At 36.7% G+C, this 19,616-nt stretch overlaps 2 protein-coding genes across 3 annotated transcripts in view; one reads left to right on the top strand and one right to left on the bottom strand.

The window, feature by feature from the left end:
• The window catches only part of limd1a (LIM domains containing 1a), a 179,417-nt gene that overhangs the window by 217 nt on the left and 159,584 nt on the right, over positions 1-19,616 (bottom strand). The window contains exon 5 of the mRNA XM_087286004.1: positions 1-922. This exon is cut by the window's left edge and continues 217 nt beyond it. The gene's annotated coding sequence lies outside the window, so the exon portion shown is untranslated. The remainder of the gene's footprint in view (positions 923-19,616) is intronic.
• The window catches only part of csf3r (colony stimulating factor 3 receptor), a 320,054-nt gene that overhangs the window by 245,827 nt on the left and 54,611 nt on the right, over positions 1-19,616 (top strand). The window lies entirely within an intron of this gene.

Below are 19,616 nucleotides of genomic sequence, written 5' to 3'. Positions count from 1 at the left end.
CCCGCTGGATCTAATCTCACTATATTTATTAAACGTGATATTTCATTCATCTTGTTGTCTTTATCTAACGACATATTCCCTGACTTTGGTCATAGGAATCTATTACTTGTTCTCAGGTAACGTGTTTTGTCTGAGCGCAAAGAAGTTAATGATTAATGTAACCACGTAGCCTACATTCTGTATATTGACTGATCGCTTGCCTTTATTTCATATAATGTATAAACCTATTGTATGTTATACTTTTATAATGGCCATTATCGATTATTAAAACTGATATTCAGCAAAAGAGAGGGTATGTTTCGTATTTTCACTGAAATTGAAAGGAGGCAGTTGTTATCGGCTCTGTTTTGTTATAAATATTCACACAGTGAAGATAACGCTCATGCAGCACAATGCCTCAACATTTCTGCTGTCTGTTAAGTTGCTAATATTAAAATGAAAATAGGCAGTTCTTTAAATCGTGTTTACATTTTATTGTTGAGAAAGTGAAACAGCGTAGCCAGGGTGATGTGAATAAGGTTATAAAGTACACTGTTCCCTTTGAAGATTTACCCGTGTCCTCGGTATAGTCTGTTTTCCATATCAAACTGAGAAGAAGAGACCTTGATCAAACTTGAGAAGTCTGAACTTACAAGGAGAGGATGCAGGACTGAACTGTGTGTGTTAGGCTAGTTAATATTGGGGAAAAGCCCCAATCAGAGAGGCGAATGTCGGCAGCCCCGCCTCCGTTTTCAGATGTCTCCGTTTTCCATCATCCACACTGAGACGAAGCAGCAGCGTTTCAGAATGAAAACGGCCTCTCCAGCGTTTTGGAAATGCTCTGTTTTCGGCGCTGGAGAACTCTGGTGTAGTGTGAACGGTTGGCGTAACCGTAGCAAAACTTATGTGTTTTAAAACTAAAACGCATTAGTGTAAACGGGGCCTAAGTTTAGCAACTATTACAACTTCTGCTGCTGAGAAACACAGAAATGTAAAATCCTAGAAGCTTCCCTCACATGGATAGAAATGCTTCATCGTAGCATTTGTAATGTTAGTATAAGCGGTTTGTTTCTCATATCACCTAACCAAACTCTGCCCAAGTGCCTTTGCGCTATCAAAAACCATTCGGTGTTCAGGGATGTCTACCGCACCAGACAAGTGGGCTTGACTTTTTCTCCCCCATCTGGGCTGCTGTCTAATCAGATCTCCAGGCTTGTTGGACAGCAGCACAGAGAGAATGTTAACCAGCCATCGCACAGGATTAGCTCTGTTATTTGTCACGTGGCATGGACAGCGCTGCGATCAATAGCTTTGATGACAAAACAAAAAGTTGACAGGTAAGAGCTTGGCTTCTTCTGGCGTAGATTGGACGCCAGTTCAATAATGCGTTGAGGGCTTTTCTATGTGTCAGCACACCGTGGATGAATAATAAATGGAGGGATGGGAAGACCAGAGGTTATTTCTCGCCTCTAAGTTTAGCTGTACTCTCCTTTCTGGATTGTGCAGTGTACGAACACCCCATTTCTTCATCTAACAGGCACATGGTGCTCATGTAAAGCTGTCTGAGCCCTGAATAGGGAACACGTTGATCCTAATAATCCACCCTTACAGCCATCCCCTTTCACACCACACACACACTCGTCATTTCAGTGATAAATATTGCATCTTAATGCCATTTAATCATCTCCAGCTCTTGCGCACAGCAGTAGATATTCTGTCAGTGCATGAGGCAACAATACACTTGAGATCGCCACCAAAAACCAGCCCAGAAGAAAATTTCAAGAGCTCACAAATGCATTATAAATATAGCATCAAAAGCAGCGCTCGACTGCACTGTAGAGAATTCGGACAGACCCTCGTTGTACTGGCGCTCATAAAAATGTTCTTTCAGATCAATGGCACGTCATCCAGGTTTGACGAGAAGCAGGAAGGTCAAATCTCGTAGCGGACAGAGAAACTTTCTAGTAAAGTTTGTCTTTCTTTAATACGGTTAAATTCCCCAGTGGTCTTTCTTCGACTTTTCAAATTTGAAAGGCTCGCTCAGACCAGGATGAAATATAGTCTGTCAAAAAGCAGCAAAACTGAACTGGAGAAGTATCGACTCCATACCAAGACTCCTACAGTATGGGTATTAAAGGGATAACTCACCCAAAAACTGAAAATTACACTGCAAAAAATTATTTTCTTATTTAGACATTTTGTCTTGTTTCAAGTCCAAATATCTAAAAATCTAAAAGCCAAAATTAAGTGAGTTTTATTTTTTTTAAACAAGCTAAATAATCTTGTTTTTTTTCCTTTCGACATAAGATTATTTTGCTTAAGGGGGTTAATAATATTAACCTTAAAATAGTTTTTTAAAAATTAAAAACTGCTTTTATTCTAGCTAAAATAAAACAAATAAGACTTTTTCCAGAGGAAAACAATATTATAGGAAATACTGTGAACATTTCCTTGCTCTGTTTGTAAAACATCTTTTGGCAAATATTTGAATAAGTATTTTTAAAAAACTAAAATTCACAGAAGGATGAATAAGTTTGACTTCAACTGTATGTACATTTAAAAATGTTAGTGATGTTTAATTTTAAACTAATTTCGAGAGGAGCATGTGCTCATGATTGACCCAGCTGGTTCACATTAGTTAATAATGATCCTTCAATCAAAGGATCCCAAGTCACCATATATATATATATATATATATATTCTCCATTTCCTTTCTACACCTATCTTTGTCTGGAAGAAACCCGACTCGTCCCCCCTTTAGCCAGAATGTTCGGCACGGTGGCTCAGTGACTAGCACTGTTGCCTCACAGCAAGAATACCTATGGCGTTGGGTCCTCGCTGAGCCATCTTGTATTTCTGTGTGGAGCTTGCATGTTCTCCCCGTGTCCGCATGGATTTCTCCCGGGTTTCTCGGTTTCCTCCCACTATCCAAATGTGCTCTATATTATAGATAAAATAAGCCTAAACCTTTTTTATAATATCTTACTCTCAGGAAGTTCGCCTTGGCCTCAGCAGCGGGGGAGTTTGATATCAACCTGAGCTCAACCTGTCCATTTTGTTGAACAATATACTGCATGTCAGGGGTATTTATATGTCATGTCCTGGTTAGTGCAGGCAGCCGGTGTTGCCAACCAGGCCCGGATTGGCTAATCGGGAGGACCGGGAGAATTCCCGGTGGGCCGGTCCGTTTTTTGGCCGCGAGGGCCGGTGTCCCTAGGTCCAGAATCGGTTGCTCTCAGCAGTCACACTTTTTAAAAATAATTTAATTATTTACTTGACCACAGCCTTCTTATTAATTATTTTACCGTAGCTCTACTCTTTTTATCTATTTTCTCTTAGCCTCGTGAGCAGGATGCAGGTTAATGATGATATAACTAGATAAGCCACCATTAAACGTACAGCAGTTGTGGTACAGTGGTTAGTACGTAAGATTTTGAGGCGGCCAACCTGGGTTCGGTCCTTGTCTGAGTAACAAATTTTTTTTTCTTCATTTTTATTGTTAAGACATAATACTGTAAGGGTTGTTGAACATTTGAAGTTCTAAAAGTGCTGTTTTCTCAAAAAAAGACGTGATAGTGTAATTAGAAACTGAATTGGAAATAACCTTATTTTAATATAGTCAGTGGTGAACTGAGATGGGCCAGTCTGAGGCTTGAAACTCCAGGGCTGAAAAAGAGTCCCACTCCGGCCCTGTTGCCAACTTAGCAACTTTGTCGCTAGATTTAGCGACTTTTCAGACCACCCTAGCGAAAAATTTTCAGAAAAGCGACTAGCGACAAATCTAGCGACTTTTTTGTGTTCTGGAGATTTTTATAGACTGTCATTTGTCTATACTGTCCCGTTCCTACTCTTCACATCGAGCTGCGAGTGATGCCGTCGGCCCTGCCCCGCCTCAGAGCACTGTCAGGCGGCCCAGGCCTCGTACAGCACTCTCTCCCACCTGCAGCCCGAGAGCAGATCTCTCTTCTGCGTACCGACGGCAAATTATTTAGCACCGGCAGTGTAAAGGTATTTCCCTTGTAAAATCAAACCGATCTGCTTCTCCTTTATTTCAACAATTTAATTTGACCGTTTATTCTTTTCTTGTTCACAATCACAGATATTTTAGTGACCGTTTCATAACCTGTCTGAGTTTATTACGTCTGAGAGATTACTGCAAATTCACTACACATCTATACTGATATACTGTATTCAAACAGCAACAAATTTAGTTAAATTGACATGCTTATAAAGCGTAGTGCAAACATGAATCCCCTTTATTAACCATAGGCTGTTAAACAAACAGAAATGGCAGAACGTGATGACGTCAGTAATATGCAAATTAACGGTTGACGTAATCTTGCAACTTTTTAGTCATAGCTTAGCGCCTTTTTGTTGAAAACAGTTGGCAACAGTGCAGACAGCCAAATTACTTGTCTCTAGAAGAATGTATTCAACATGAAGGTTGTTAATTTTGGCTTTCTGTAGAAGTATTTGATTTTAAAAAGTTAGAGGCTCCATAAGGCAAGCTCTCAGCCAGAGGTGTGTGTTGGCAGCTGAAATATTCTGGGGAATCACATGATGACAATGCACAGGTGGGCCTATCAATTTTAAGCCTGTTTACAAGCTCACCAGATGCTGAAGTCTATGACCGAAATGAAAGTGCTGTGGGCGTACAGATGTTCTTCCTCAACTGCTCAAAGCCAAACCCTCGATGGTCACAGCTGATTAGTGACTGTTGCCCATTAATTTGTTTTCATTTTGACTAAATGTTTCAGATTAGTTAACAAAAACAACCTTGATCAATTATCCTGAAAATTGGCTTTTATTATTTGCTACGCATTAAAAAAATGCTGGGTTCAACATGCAGTTGAAGTCAGAATTATTCGCCGTCCTGAATTTTTAGACCACTTGTTTATTTTTTCCCCAATTTCTGTTTAACGGAGAGCAGATTTTTTTCAACACATTTCTAAACATAATAGTTTTAATAACTCATCTCTAATAACTGACTATTTTATCTTTGCCATAATGACTGTAAATAATATTTGATTAGATATTTTTCAAGACACTCCTACACAGCTTAAAGTGACATTTAAAGGCTTAACTAGGTTAATTAGGTTACCTAGGCAGGTTAGTGTAATTAGGCAAGTTATTGTATAATGTTGGTTTGTTCTGTAGATTATCGAGAAAAAATATAGCTTACAGGGGGCTAATAATTTTGTCCCTAAAATTGTGTTTAAAAAATTAAAAACTGCTTTTATTCTAGCCGAAATAAAACAAATAAGACTTTCTCCAGAAGAAAAAATATTATCAGACATACTGTGAAAATTTCCTGAATCTGTTAAACATCATTTGGAAAATATTTAAAAAAGAAGAAAAAAATTTGAAGGGGGCGAATAATTCTGACTTTAACTGTATGTTCAACATTTTAAGTTTTTACAAATGAAGTGGATTGAACATGGTACGGTACAGTACGGGTTGATACAGGTCACCTTTATCGGGCTTGCATTTCCACTGCTAAAAGGGTACCAATGATACCTTTTTAGTGGGCATGGTGTACGACTGAAAGTTTCAGTCAGTGCTATTCTCACTCAAGGAAATGTCTACAGTAAAGCTGTACGGGTCTATCACATCATATGAGAAGCACTGAGAAGAATGACTGATTGTGTAGAATAACTGAATATGTAAAGCACTGATTATACATGTTAAATACTTGTATGAAGCTAAAAGTGTCAGAAGTTAGAGTGAGTAACATATTATCAAGTTATTATCCTATCATGACAATGTATGTAAACACTTAGGGTGCTTTTACATCTGTAGTTCGCTTCATTTGGTCCCCACCAAGGGTAATAAATGATACATTGTTGCATCTTCTGCCGTCTTTGGGTCGTTTTCACACCACACTGCTGGCTTTGGTCCGAACCAGTTGAAACGAACTAAAATGCACCCATCTGACAAAATCCACATCTCTCATTGGCCAGATGTTGTTGAACATATTTCCTAAACTGCTTATTGATTGGTCAGAATTCACGTGCGGGAAAATGCCAATGAACTCCCGCAGGTAAACAAAACCGGCAGACACAAAATGTCGCGTTTTACTATGAAGGGACGACTGCACTGACTGATTGTATCCCTGCTTTAGACAAACTATACATTACGAAAATGAAGGGCGGCTATGGCTGGAAAACGATGTTTTAGTGCATCGCTCGTCACTTCAGGAGGAGGCGTGAATTAATTTAGTTAAACTGCGACATAGTCATCTTGCGCAAATATTACCAACGATCCATCAGGTAATGCTTTCCCCTCTCTCTCTCTCTCTCTCTGTTGGTAAAGTTCTGTCAACAAATATTTTTCCTCCATATCCCATAATGCACAGCGCATCGGCCTACGGGAGCTGAATTGGTCCAAAAGGCGCAGTACTTTTTGCGGTTGGAGCTGTTTTAGTACGGATCATATTCTCACCACAATCGAACCGCTTCAGGGTTCGTTTGAAAGCGTACCGAGACCACCTCCTCAAGCAGGTCTCAGTACGCTTATTTGGTCCTCTTTTGGTGCGCACTCGAGTACGATTGCTGCATTCACACCTGCCCAAACGAACCGCACCAAAAGGGGAAACGAACTCTAGTGCGATTCAATCGAACTAAATAAGGCAGGTGTGAAAGCACCCTCAGTTACTTTGCATAGGTTGCATCCATGCTCTGCTGACATAGACCTGTAACATCTCTGTTGACATGAGCTAGTGGGCTGAGAGCCAAGAATAACAGGGCCACCTAGAGTAAAAACTCATCCTAAAATGGTTAAAAGTAAAATGAGACACCTAGGGGTGTGTCAAATAACCTGTATAAAGATTGTGGAAAACACAGAGACTTTAAAAAGAAAGGAAAGGAATTGTCCAGGAGAGACTTCAGAATGCTCTGGGGTCTGCTCTGCTCCTTCTCGGCTTTATTATGGAGAATAAAGTCTATTTTCTGATATTCAAAACCTCCTGTCTGATCATTTCTAATTGATGAGGAGTTGAAATACGACAGCTTCAACAACAACGATGAAATATGCATCAGGATGGCGTGTCTTAGAAACTTGTACATGAAGTGAAAAACACTCATGTTGAACATCTCTTGCTTTTTCTCTCTCTCTCCTGCTCCATTGTTGCACCTCCATGATTCATGAGCCATCTGTCGTGTTTAATATTCCTCACACCTCAGACTGGGATGTGCCCGTCTGGCGTGCTGTGCCACACCGCGTGACCACTGTTTGGGCATGGCAAGGTCTTTTCTAATTAAATTAAACTACTCGCAACTGCTACCTAGTGACTGGGGCGTTCACACATAAAACATGAAACATTTATGCTTGGAGGGGAAAATCCTCAAACACCATTGCTACATCTTGGATTAGGAAGTGGCGCTGAAAGTAAATGTCATCTTGCCTGCATGAGAGGTAGCTTGAGGTTTTGATTTTTGATAATGATCCACACTCATGTATGTATTTCATATGAATTGCAATCAGTTACTGATTACAAAATGCATGGAAAGAAAGGTATCAAGGTTATTATACAACGCCTGAGAAAAGTCATTGCCTATTCAACTTTTAGGAACAACAAATAATGAATTTACTTCTAGTTGATCATAGTGATGGGTCATTCATGAACGATTCGTTCATTTTGAATGAATCTTCAATATGACTCGGGAACTACGAGTCCTCTCAGGGAGTGATTCGTTCATCCGCGCGTGCGCACATTTGTGCAGTTTCTGCCAACTCGACTCTACACCATAACTTTTCAATCCAGATGGATGGGGCAACCATTACTGCATCCAAAATGGTGAAAAGCCTTGGAGTAACGATTGATGACCAACTAAACTTCTCTGACCACATTTCTAGAACTGCTCAATCGTGCAGATTTGCACTCTATAACATCAGAAAGATCCGACCCTTCTTATCTGAACATGCAGCTCAACTCCTTGTTCAAGCTCTTGTTCTCTACAAACTGGATTACTGCAACTCTCTACTAGCCGGGCTTCCAGCTAACTCTATCAAACCTCTTCAACTGCTCCAGAATGCAGCAGCACGAGTGGTCTTTAATGAACCTAAACGAGCACATGTCACTCCGCTGCTAGTCCGTTTGCACTGGCTGCCAGTTGCTGCTCGCATCAAATTCAAAGCTCTGATGTTTGCCTACAAAGTGACTTCTGGCCTTGCTCCTTCTTATCTGCTCTCACTTCTGCAGATCTATGTGCCCTCCAGAAACTTGCGTTCTGTGAATGAACGTCGCCTCGTGGTTCCATCCCAAAGAGGGAAGAAATCACTTTCGCTCACGCTCAATCTGCCCAGTTGGTGGAATGAACTCCCTATCTGCATCAGAACAGCAGAGTCACTCGCTATTTTCAAGAAACGACTAAAAACTCAACTATTTAGTCTCCACTTCACTTCCTAATCTGCAATTGCCTCTTTGAATATCACACTAACTGTGCAAAAAAAAAAAAAAAAAAACTAATACTACTAATACTTCCCTTCTTAGACTTTACAGACCTGAAACTTGCCTTTAGTACTTATTCATTGTTGCTCTTAGTTGTGTAAATTGCTTCCTTGTCCTTATTTGTAAGTCGCTTTGAATAAAAGCGTCTGCTAAATGACTAAATGTAATGTAAATGTAAATGGCTCCTATCGGCTTTGACTTTTGCATTGGTTAAGATTATATGTGACTGTCAGTGTAACGTGAATGAACCCCTGACATTTAAAGATATGAAGAGGTGAGCTGAGCAAAGAGACAACAATACCTTCATAGACAAAAGAGCAGGAAACATTGAATTTTTTTTTCTCCTTCTTATAGTATTCTAGTTATGACATATTTGTCGTGCACTTAACCTTTTGGGCTAGTTGTAGATGTGTTTGGAAGCAATTCATAACATTTTAATAATATTTTGGCAAATTGAATCGAATGAACAAAATGATTTGAAAAAAGATTCGTTCATCTTGATGAACGAGACTCAAAGATCCGAGTCAGTAAAATGAAAAGTTTAGATGCATGTCACTGATGGGAAGATGATAGATGTTTACTGTATGATGACCGAAATGGCCTTAAAAACCAAGCAGGGACCAGATGTCAACATGATGTCAGATTGACGTACCATAACGCCATGGGGACGTTGCATTTTGTTTGGAAATGAAAATCGGGTTGATGTCAGAACTCAACGTCAGACCAAAGTCAATGTCCAAACTAAAACCAACCAAATATCAACGTCTAATGATGTTATAGCTTGAAATTGTGTGGATGTTACCACTATGACGTCTATTAGATGTTGGATTTTGGTTGGCTTACCTGAGGAATAAATGTCAGTATTTGACATTAATATTATGTTGGTTTGGGATGTTGGCTCGATGTTGGATTTTGGTCACTTTCTACCACAACCTAAAATCAACCAAATATCAACGTCATTTGACGTCATTAATGGACATCAAAAAAACGTTGTCCTTAGACGCTGGTTAGCTATTGAATTTTGGTCACCTGACATCACAACCTAAATCTAACCTAATATTAACGTCTTATGATGTTGTGTGCCTGCTGGGCAATAACTAAATGCACTACAGAATGTTACGTTTACACACACATGCACAAATTACATGTAATCGCATCAGCTTTATACAGCGTAATACTCACTACTCTTGAGTACTTTTGAAAGGGCTACTTTTTACTCATACTTTGAGTAACATTTACAACAGATACTTTTACTCTACTTACACTACATTTTTAGGCAAGTAATGGTACTTTTACTTGAGTGTGATTTTCAGTACTCTTTCCACCACTGGTGGTATATTCCCTTCTGTAATCTGTCGTTGTAAATTCGTTTCGGGACTGGTACAAGTGTTTTGCATCTCGTAAATTGTTTTTCTAAAATGTAAATTTGTTTCGGCTATGGTAAAATCGTCGCTGCACTTCATGTCCCCCGTATATATTGGCTAAATTTGAACAAACAAATTAAGTTAAACATTACTATGTTTCATTCCTTTGTTTAAATTTAGCCCAAAAAATAGTCTGCAACCATTTACCTTTAAAAAATCCCAGAAGGAACTGTTTTACTACAAAACCACAGAGATATATTAAGATATATTGGGCTGTGTGTTTGGCAAGTTTACCCAGAATACAGAAGATGATGACAAAACTCATGCGAAAACTGTCCACATCAGCCTTTTCTGTGTTGTTTTGTCGCTCTCACTTCCCTCACAACCTTTTTGCTCATCTTTCCTGCAAAACACAACAGATCGTGATGAGAGGAGGGACGTGCTGTAATTGCTTGCAGACAGACTACGAGATTAGTGTCCTTTCAATATCTCACCATCGCACAGCCAGACATATATTTAATTGTGACAGATTTTTTTTTGGACATCTCTTCCCCTAAACTCTCCCTAGTTGCGGTGCAATTGGATCTTTCCAATAAGGCAATCAGCATCAGGCTTGGGATTTGGCACGGACTCTAAAAAGATACCAGAGAAAACCTCAGAAGCCAACTCATTTTCCTGACTGTCCTCTGTTCGTCCCATGCCGAGGGCCAGAAACATTTATAATGATCACAGATGCATCTTATTTGCTGTCAAACTTGGCTGCAGAAATATTAATAGACAGACACACAATGAATTACCTTAATCCTCCTCATGGCTGTCTGCGTAGCTGCTTTCTACTCAGACTTTTTTTTCTGTCATTCACTGTAAACAAATGCTTGGTTCACACAATTCCATTATGTTGTACCAACACAAGTTCATTCATTCATATTCTTGTCGGCTTAGTCCCTTTATTAATCCGGGGTCACCACAGTGGAATGAACCGCCAACTCACCCAGCAAGTTTTTACGCAGCTCATACACTACGAACAATTTAGCCTACCCAATTCACCTGTTCCGCATGTCTTTGGACTGTTGGGGAAACCAGAGCACCCGGAGGTGCTCCACATGAGGTGCTCTGAGAACATGCAAGGGAGAACATGCAAACTCCACACAGAAACGCCAACTGAGCTGAGGCTCGAACCAGCGACCCAGCGACCTTCTTGCTGTGGGGCAACAGTGCTACCTACTGCGCCACTGCGTCGCCCATCATGAGTTCAGTATCGAGATATTACGATGTAATGCATGACCTCTAATAAAGACATGCATAAACCTAAAAACACTCAGTACATGTTTAGCTGAGGATAAGCCGTTGTTTCAGGTAAATCGAAACTTAGAAAATTAGACAAGGAATCTAAAGAAAGGATGTTTAGTCTTGTCTTTCATCAGCCGCGCCGTGTTTCAGCCAACATTGTGCTCAGCATTTGAAAATAGGATGTAGATTTGTGGAGAAAATCACAGCGTTTATTTCCTCTGGAACATTTCTTTTTCCAAAAAAAAAAAAAAGCTTTTTGTATAGCCCCCCATTTCGCCGCACCAAACCACAGGTCCGAAAAGAACACAACCATTTGCAACGGCATTGCCTGAAGACAAAAGGAAATCAAAAAAACTCCCACCCTCTCCAGTGTGAAGTAATTATGGATATTTCATAATGGTAGGCTGCAATTGTCGCTTGCGTGATTATGTGGCACTTTCAAGCTCGTTATGTAAGGAGTACTTCGCAGCAATCAATGTCTGTTTGTGACTATTCATCGAAGCTCCAGCAAAGCTCTTCTATGGAATAGTTCCAGGACCAGGCCGTGCTACTGCACCATTTTATGGGAAATTCATTTAAAAAAATGCACAATGGATAGACAATTTTAAAGCATAATATATGTTTTTATATGCTATCCTGCTGCCTCATGCCAACACACTCCTCCCACCAGTGCTGATATACAGCCATATCGCACTTATACTCGTTTGATATTCATCATATATATTAATATATATATAAATATATTTACAACTTAATGAATTACATTGCATAATGTAGTCTCATTAGTAACTATTATGAACTAATAGTAATTAACACAGATTACTTTACCCTTTACTACAGTAAACTGTGTGCATATATATATATATATTCATTCATTTATTCATGTTTCCCAGAGATGGGTTGCGGCTAGAAGGGCATCCACTGCGTAAAAACTTGCTGGATAAGTTGGCGGTTCATTCCGCGGTGGCGACCCCGGATTAATAAAGGGACTAAGCCGACAAGAAAATGAATGAATGAATGAATATATGGAATACATGATTCAACCGTGTCATTATGGGCAACAAAATATTTAAACCCATCAATGAATCTTCAACCTGTGAGCTCGCTTTTTAGTACATCTATGAAAATCATGAAAATATTCAGTTCAATGCTTTTACATGTCTTTTGTTCTCTGATGGAAGTTGAACACCTGCACTGTTGCTGTAATATAGGATCACCTTTAATTTAGCGCTTCAGTGAGCAAGCCTGAAATAGGATTGGGAATCGTGTATGTAAAACGCATAGCATGTCAGACATTTTTAATTAAACATTACCTGTTACTTTGAAAATATAGTTCATCTTTTACAAACTTCTGAAGAGCATAAGAAATTCTGGATTAAAGCTCCGCTAGTATTGATAGATGAAACATAATTTAACAATGTTGATGAGCCCTAATATTAAAGCAGAAATAATCAGTTTTATACAAATATTCAACCCAGGCTAATTCTAAATGCATACCCTACATTTCTGGAGAGCACCACATACATGCCAGGAAGGTATTTTTTTTTTATTTTTGTTCTCGTGTAAATCCACCAGAGGCCGCTGTTTAGTTTCTTACTCTTACTTGAGTAACTTTTAAAATTGTTTACTTTTACTTGAGTAAAAATTTCTGCAAGTACTTGAATTGAGCGAAGCAGTGGCGCAGTAGGTAGTGCTGTCGCCTCACAGCAAGAAGGTCGCTGGTTCGATCCTTGGCTCATTTATCGTTTCTGTGTGGAGTTTGCATGTTCTCTCTGCGTTCGCGTGGGTTACCTCCGGGTGCTATGGTTTCCCTCACAGTCCAAAGACATGCTGTACAAGTGAATTGGGTAGGCTAAATTGTCAGTAGTGTATGAGAGTGTGTGAATGAGTGTTTGTGGATGTTTCCCATAGATGGGTTGCGGCTGGAATGAATAGATTGTGGATACTCTAACCACCTCTGCTAGCTACATAAATCGCGATCCCCAGAAATGTAAATAGGGGTGCGTTTTCAGAATGAGTCTATGTTTTTTTAATACAGGGGTTCTCAACTTGTTTGGCCATGGGACCCACATTTTTACATGGTCATCAAGCCACGACCCAAATGTTTAGGAACTGATACAATTTTAGTAATTATACTTTATTTGTATTTATTTGTTAGCATAAACAAGTAGTTACGGATACATCATAATAAATTCACCAAGACTTACAAATAAACTATTTTATTGCTGTCATTTAACAAAATGGATCAAATTATAGAATATTACAAAGTAAAAATGACAAAAACTGTTAATAATAAACTGTTAATAAAACACGTTTTCTGGTTTCTAAATGTTTTAATTTAGAAGGTTTCATCCTCTCGTATGAGAGCACCTCACTACATATGACACTGAGGCTTTAAGTCTTTTTTGTCGTCAATATATATTTCCATACTTTACATATTCTGGGTCGTACTTGCGCTTGATATATTTGTTGCAATAATTAAATGAAATTTCACATGTCAAACGGTAGGGTTGTTGCGCATGCATTTCAAAATAAAAGTCCGGTATAAGCAAAATAAGGAAAAAATTTTAACTTTTGTTGTTGTTTTTTTAACACACACTCCGCGACCCACTGAAGATGTTCCCGCGACCCAAGTTGAGAAACACTGGTGTGAACAAGAGGTGTACTTTGATAGTCGTTGGCTGCTAATGTAAATTCACCATTTAGGATTGCCAGGAAAATTATATGTTTTTAGGAGAAAGTCAGAATGTGAGAATATAAAACCAACTTTACCCCAATATATCTTCTCAAAAAGAGGAATGCCATCCTCTGAATTGCAGCATGTGCATATATAAGCCTACAATCTATCCATTAACATGTGTTTAGGTCAGGGGTCGGCAACCCAAAATGTTAAAAGAGCCATATTGGACCAAAAAAACCAAAAAAACAAATATGTCTGGAGCCACAAAAAATGTAAAGCCTTATATAAGCCTTATAATGAAGGAAACACATGCTGTATGTATCTATAGAGCCTAATCTCACTCTCAACTCGTCATATACTGACGCTTGGTCAGGAACCCTCGGCGTAAGTTATTGACGCACAGGGTACCCCTTTAGCGTCACATTTAGACGTGCAGGGATTCCCTATAGAATCTGTACCTGAGCCTGAAGCGTCATAGGGAGACGCTGGAGGCTCGTATAATTACCAATAGATGTCAACGCACTTTTTAAAACCTGATTTACGCCAATTATCGCAGTTTTCTTCTTTTAAAAATATGTAATTTTTATTTTGTTCATGAAAAGCGTCTGTAAACTGGGTCGAAACTACTGTATGAATAAACTTCGGTCCACGTGACATCCCTTCACGGTGAGTTTAACGCCGCTCTGCTATTGGTCAAACTGCATCAACGGTGAGTTCTCAGATGAGTTCAACTGTCAACATTAAATATTACGTTAATGCTGCATAATCTATTTTTATTGGAGATTAGTTGGTGTTTATAAATATGTTATCATTTACTTTATATTTAATGAGTGAAAATATATTCGGTTGTCCAGTTTAGGTTAACTATAAAACTATACTACTAATAAAACTTTGATTCATTCATATTATTTATTATTTTTTTACTTTAAAAAATATTACATTTCAAGTACTAAGTTTAAAAATGTTTTCGGCTGATCTTTTTTCATTTTTAAATTATTCATTGAAGTTGGGGTCATTGTATGTGGCGATCTATTTTTTACAGTCTATGCTCGCTATCCCAAGGTTCATTGCGATCCCAAGGTTCACTGCGGTTTTCCACAAGGTAAGTAAAAAGTAAACAAATAAAGACGATTTGTTGATAAAGCATGTACTGTAAACTAGCGACGTTATCTAATTACATCAAGTTCATTTATTAAAAACATATTTTTCTCACATATAACGTTGGTCATGCATTAGAACAATATATACATTTTAAGATGAGGAACAGTGCTAACACATTGTTGTTTTCCACAATAGAATTCGTGCAAAATCTATATATAATATGCAATATGCAACTCTAATAATACAAATGTATTCGTAATTGTTTCAATATTAAAGAACATCAAATGTTTCCAAAGGTTTAAAGGCTACATTGTAAAAACAATTATTTTCTTAAAACACACACACACACACACACACACACACACACACACACACACATATATATATATATATATATATATATATATATATATATATATATATATATATATATATATATATATATAAACATAACAAAAGCTCAAGTATAACTTAAGCTGATGTATGTCACAATGAATATCTTACACTATTACAAGTATAATTTGGCCTTTACCAATTTATTTAATAAAAGAAATAATCTATCATCTCTAAATTGTGGTAAAGAGGCACAACAAGCTGTCTTCTTTGTCAAATATTATGTCAGTCAGGATGGCAATGGTAAAACTCAAGGATTACCTTGCACCTTCTCAGAAATTTACCATTGATCATATGTATTACAAGTGGCTGGATTGTTTTTAACACAAGCAACGTTTTTTAAATCATTATCTTAAAGAGATTAAGGCTCATTTTGGACTACACTTACATTACTTTACAACTGCTTAATGCAGTACTGATGTATCTAGTAGTTTAGTGGGTTTAACAAATGTCACATCTGTTTTTATTCATTTTAGATGCAGAAACATTTGACATATGAATTCATCTTGACTAAGGGTAAGGTTTTTGTTCAGAATTAATCATTATTTAAAATCATTGTATTTTCTTTGTTATTATGTACAGCTTTTAAAAGAATGTACTTTCTTTTAATAAAAAACTCTTCACAGCACTTCATCTGAACAGTCACAACCTCACAGAGCTGCACAACTGCCCCACTCAAGATCAGTGTTGAAGCTGGAACCTCATCTTGTGTACAGCAAAGGCAGAGCTGAAAATTCACTGTCTGTCTTGTATTGTGTGGTAAGTCATAGTTTTATTTTTTAGTTTTTTATTGCAACACTAAGTAGTCCATTATGTGGCCAATATGATATAAAAGGCCTAAAATGGGACTGACGTGATCATTGTTTTGATTTCTAGATAAGTACTTATGGGGCTACACATGCAGCTGAAGTTAGCTTCATTGAGTAGGACATTTCTTTCAGTATACTCTTAAAGAGATTCACCCAAAAATGAAAATTCTGTCATTAATGACTCATACTTCACTTGTTCCAAATATGTCTGAGTTGCTTTCTTCAGTTAAACACAAAAAATTATATTTTAAAGAAAGATGAAAACCTGCAAACATTAACTTCCATGGTATTTGTTTTTTCCTACTATGCATGTCAATGTTTTCAGCTTTTCAGCTTTCTTCAAAAACTTCCTTCATGTTCAACACAAAGTAACTTGGAAGTTTTTAAAAAAAGGTTTACAACCACTTGAGGGAGAGTAAATAGTGATTCCTTTAACCCAATCTAGTTGACTTTACTAGAAAATTGTATAGAAACCCAGTGGCTTAAACCCCTTACATTTTATACAGGGTACAACTTAACAGCCATACTTGAATTAAAATATTACTGTAAGTCCAAGAAGATTGTAAAGGTTCTAGGTTAATTTAAAGAGGGCTGTTTAGTTTCACCTTGTGTAAAAACATAAAGGGTTTAAGGCAACATTTTCCATGCAGTTTTTTTTATAAAGTCAACTAGTTTGAGTTAAGAGTGTAATGGGCTTCAGTAAAAGCAGTGAATCATGCAGGCATGAAATTAATGTTTAGCCATGTAAAGCAATAAGCTTGTTATAATTTAGAAATATTTTCAGGGTGGAGCACTGTATGCTGTAGTAGTTTTCATATAATTGATGAGTCAAACATGAGATGTGTTTTCAATTGCAAGAAGTGAATTAACAATATGTTCATCAAGATTCAAATCTTGCATCTTATATTTTTTAAGGTTTTGGCCCAATAATACCCATATTCTGCTATTTTAAAAAAAACTTGCTGGAATTTGTGTCAGCATTCCCTTCAATGAAAACTACAGCAGTGGACATCAATGGTGATAAAAATGTATGAGAAGGATAATGGTGTTCATAATGAGAAGTGCAGTCACTATCCTGATCTCTGAGTTTGTAGAACTGACAGATCTGCTTGGAATACATGGAAACATGCTGGAAATGTTTAACTTATTATACAGTTAATTCAAGAGTGCCAGGTTTAATGACACTTTACATATATAAATAAATATCACTGAACTTTCTAAATGAAACCTAACACTCATTCTTTGTTCAGTAATGATATTGTGCACTTCTAATACTTTACAGTGGCAAAACCTGGAATAACACATGGGAGCCCTCCAGGAATTCCTGACACTTTACGCCTAAGTCTCCTCATGCTAACCGGATTGCAATATGACAGTCTAGTCAGCATAAACACCTGGACTCACCAAGCACACTTTGGTTCTCAGTGTTTTGTACAAATTGTTTTTGCTATTCTTCAGTAAATACTTGAATATGTTTTGAACTTATTCTACTTTTGATGTTTAAGTTCAGAAAGTTGTTATTATAAACATAATTTGCATTTGTCATTAACTTGACTTGTTGTTGTTGTGAAAGCTGTTTATTATAATGGCATTTCCAAAGGCATTATTTGAAAAAGATTTTTTGCAGTGCAGTTTTACTTGAGCTTGACATACCAGATGTATGACATGAATAAATATCACAAAATAAATATAATAATGATAATACAAAATATAAATTTCCTTCAATTATAATTGTTTTTAATCATTTATATATGTATGGTAATATATTATTGCATTAAAAACTGTTATAAATATATATATTTTTGGTTTTTGCATGTTTGCGTGATTTTTGTTTTTTGTGGCATTATAAATAAATTATAAATGTTTCATTAAAAATGTATTGTGTTTATTTGCATACTCATTTACAATGAACTACTATTTTTACTATTTAATGGGCACTATATTTGTCATTTAAGTTTGACATATATTTATATTTGTATACCTACAGGACGCAGTGTTTAGTTACAGGAAATGCTGGAAATGTTTTCAAACATGATGCTTTTTTTATTTTATTATTCGTTTCAAATTTAGTATACTGCCTATGATCTGGTTTTACTATGATCATTTTGCACATCAGGTTACCCCCACAAAGGAATCTCACGATAAATATACATTTATATTTTTAATAAGACACTAAATAACATGTAATATTAATACACATTTTGATATTTAAGTTATATTATAACTTAAAGGTTATTATAATCTACCTTCAACCGGAAGATTACCAAATAGAGACAAAGTGTGACGTAGATTGCGACATTGTGATTGGACTATAACTTCTAAGCCAAATTAAAAGATCCTTCGTGTTGCTAACTATGTTTTGCTAACTTTGCCACTTTACTAACAGTGTCCTTTATCAATGAGTTATCGCTGTGTTTCAAATAGTTACCGATTAACCAAGATCGTAACCCTAAACTTAACCCTAACTACAGCTTTCAATGAACTACAATTTGTAGCGCCATGTCTTTCCCGTCCCATCTATACAGCGACAAAGGATTGTGGGTAATGTAGTTTAAAGCCTTTTTGAAATAAAATGGAACAAATACTATTTTTAATGAACTAAAGACTATCTGAATAAGGTCATTGTGCATATATTTATGAAATATATGAATGCCAGACATAAATTTGTTATTTTACAATGAGTATTTTTTTAAAACAGCTTTTATTGACTTGATCAGTATATATCAGACTATTATATCCAACATTATTTATTGAACATAGCATAGATAATAGTCTTGCTGATATTCTCTCACTCATTTCTCGTTTGAAATGTGAATACTTTTTCCTTTTCTACGGGGCTCTACTCATACCCTTTGAGTAAAAGGGCAGTTAACATATGTAGATGTATTATCTTCAACATGGACAAGAAATTGTATTGTCACATGAACAGTTGTGGTAAAAAAAAGCTGTAAAAATAAGCTAAACATTAGTATCCTCTTTAATCACAAGTTATTAGCAATAGTGATCTATGTTCATCACAAATATTATAAGTTCAGTTTAATATGTGTGGATGTAATTCTGTAATTGTGTTTCATTAATGGTCATCATGTGATGTTTAATTGTTTTCACTTTATTTGAAATATGGATAAAAGCTCTTAAAATATGTAAATGTTTATAAATATAACTTTTTTTAAAGACATGTATTTGTTTGAAAACCACTCTTTATCTGATTATTTTTACTTTCTAAATCTTCAACAGTTTGTGTAACAGTATGTTTTGATGACAATGGATGAACTTTGTGTTAAATAATGATTCCACATCATGTCTTTGTCCTGCATGTGGGTTAATTTGTTAATTATTTTCTTTATGATCAAATGATTTTAAGATTTGCTGCATTGTAAGAATCATGAAAATAGTGAGAAATGAGGTAACAATGACGATAAGATATCCTTTCAAATGCTGTGAATAGTTCAAAATGATTAAAAATACATAGCCATGAACCAACAAAATAAATATGCAAACCTTTAAATTATCTAAACTAGAAGTAAAAAAAGTTCTGTGCTGTACTTATA

The sequence above is a fragment of the Danio rerio genome, chromosome 16 (genome assembly GCF_052040795.2).
Source record: "Danio rerio strain M-AB ecotype USA chromosome 16, GRCz13ab, whole genome shotgun sequence".
NCBI lineage: Eukaryota > Metazoa > Chordata > Actinopteri > Cypriniformes > Danionidae > Danio > Danio rerio.
This window is presented reverse-complemented; position numbering and strand designations above follow the sequence as displayed.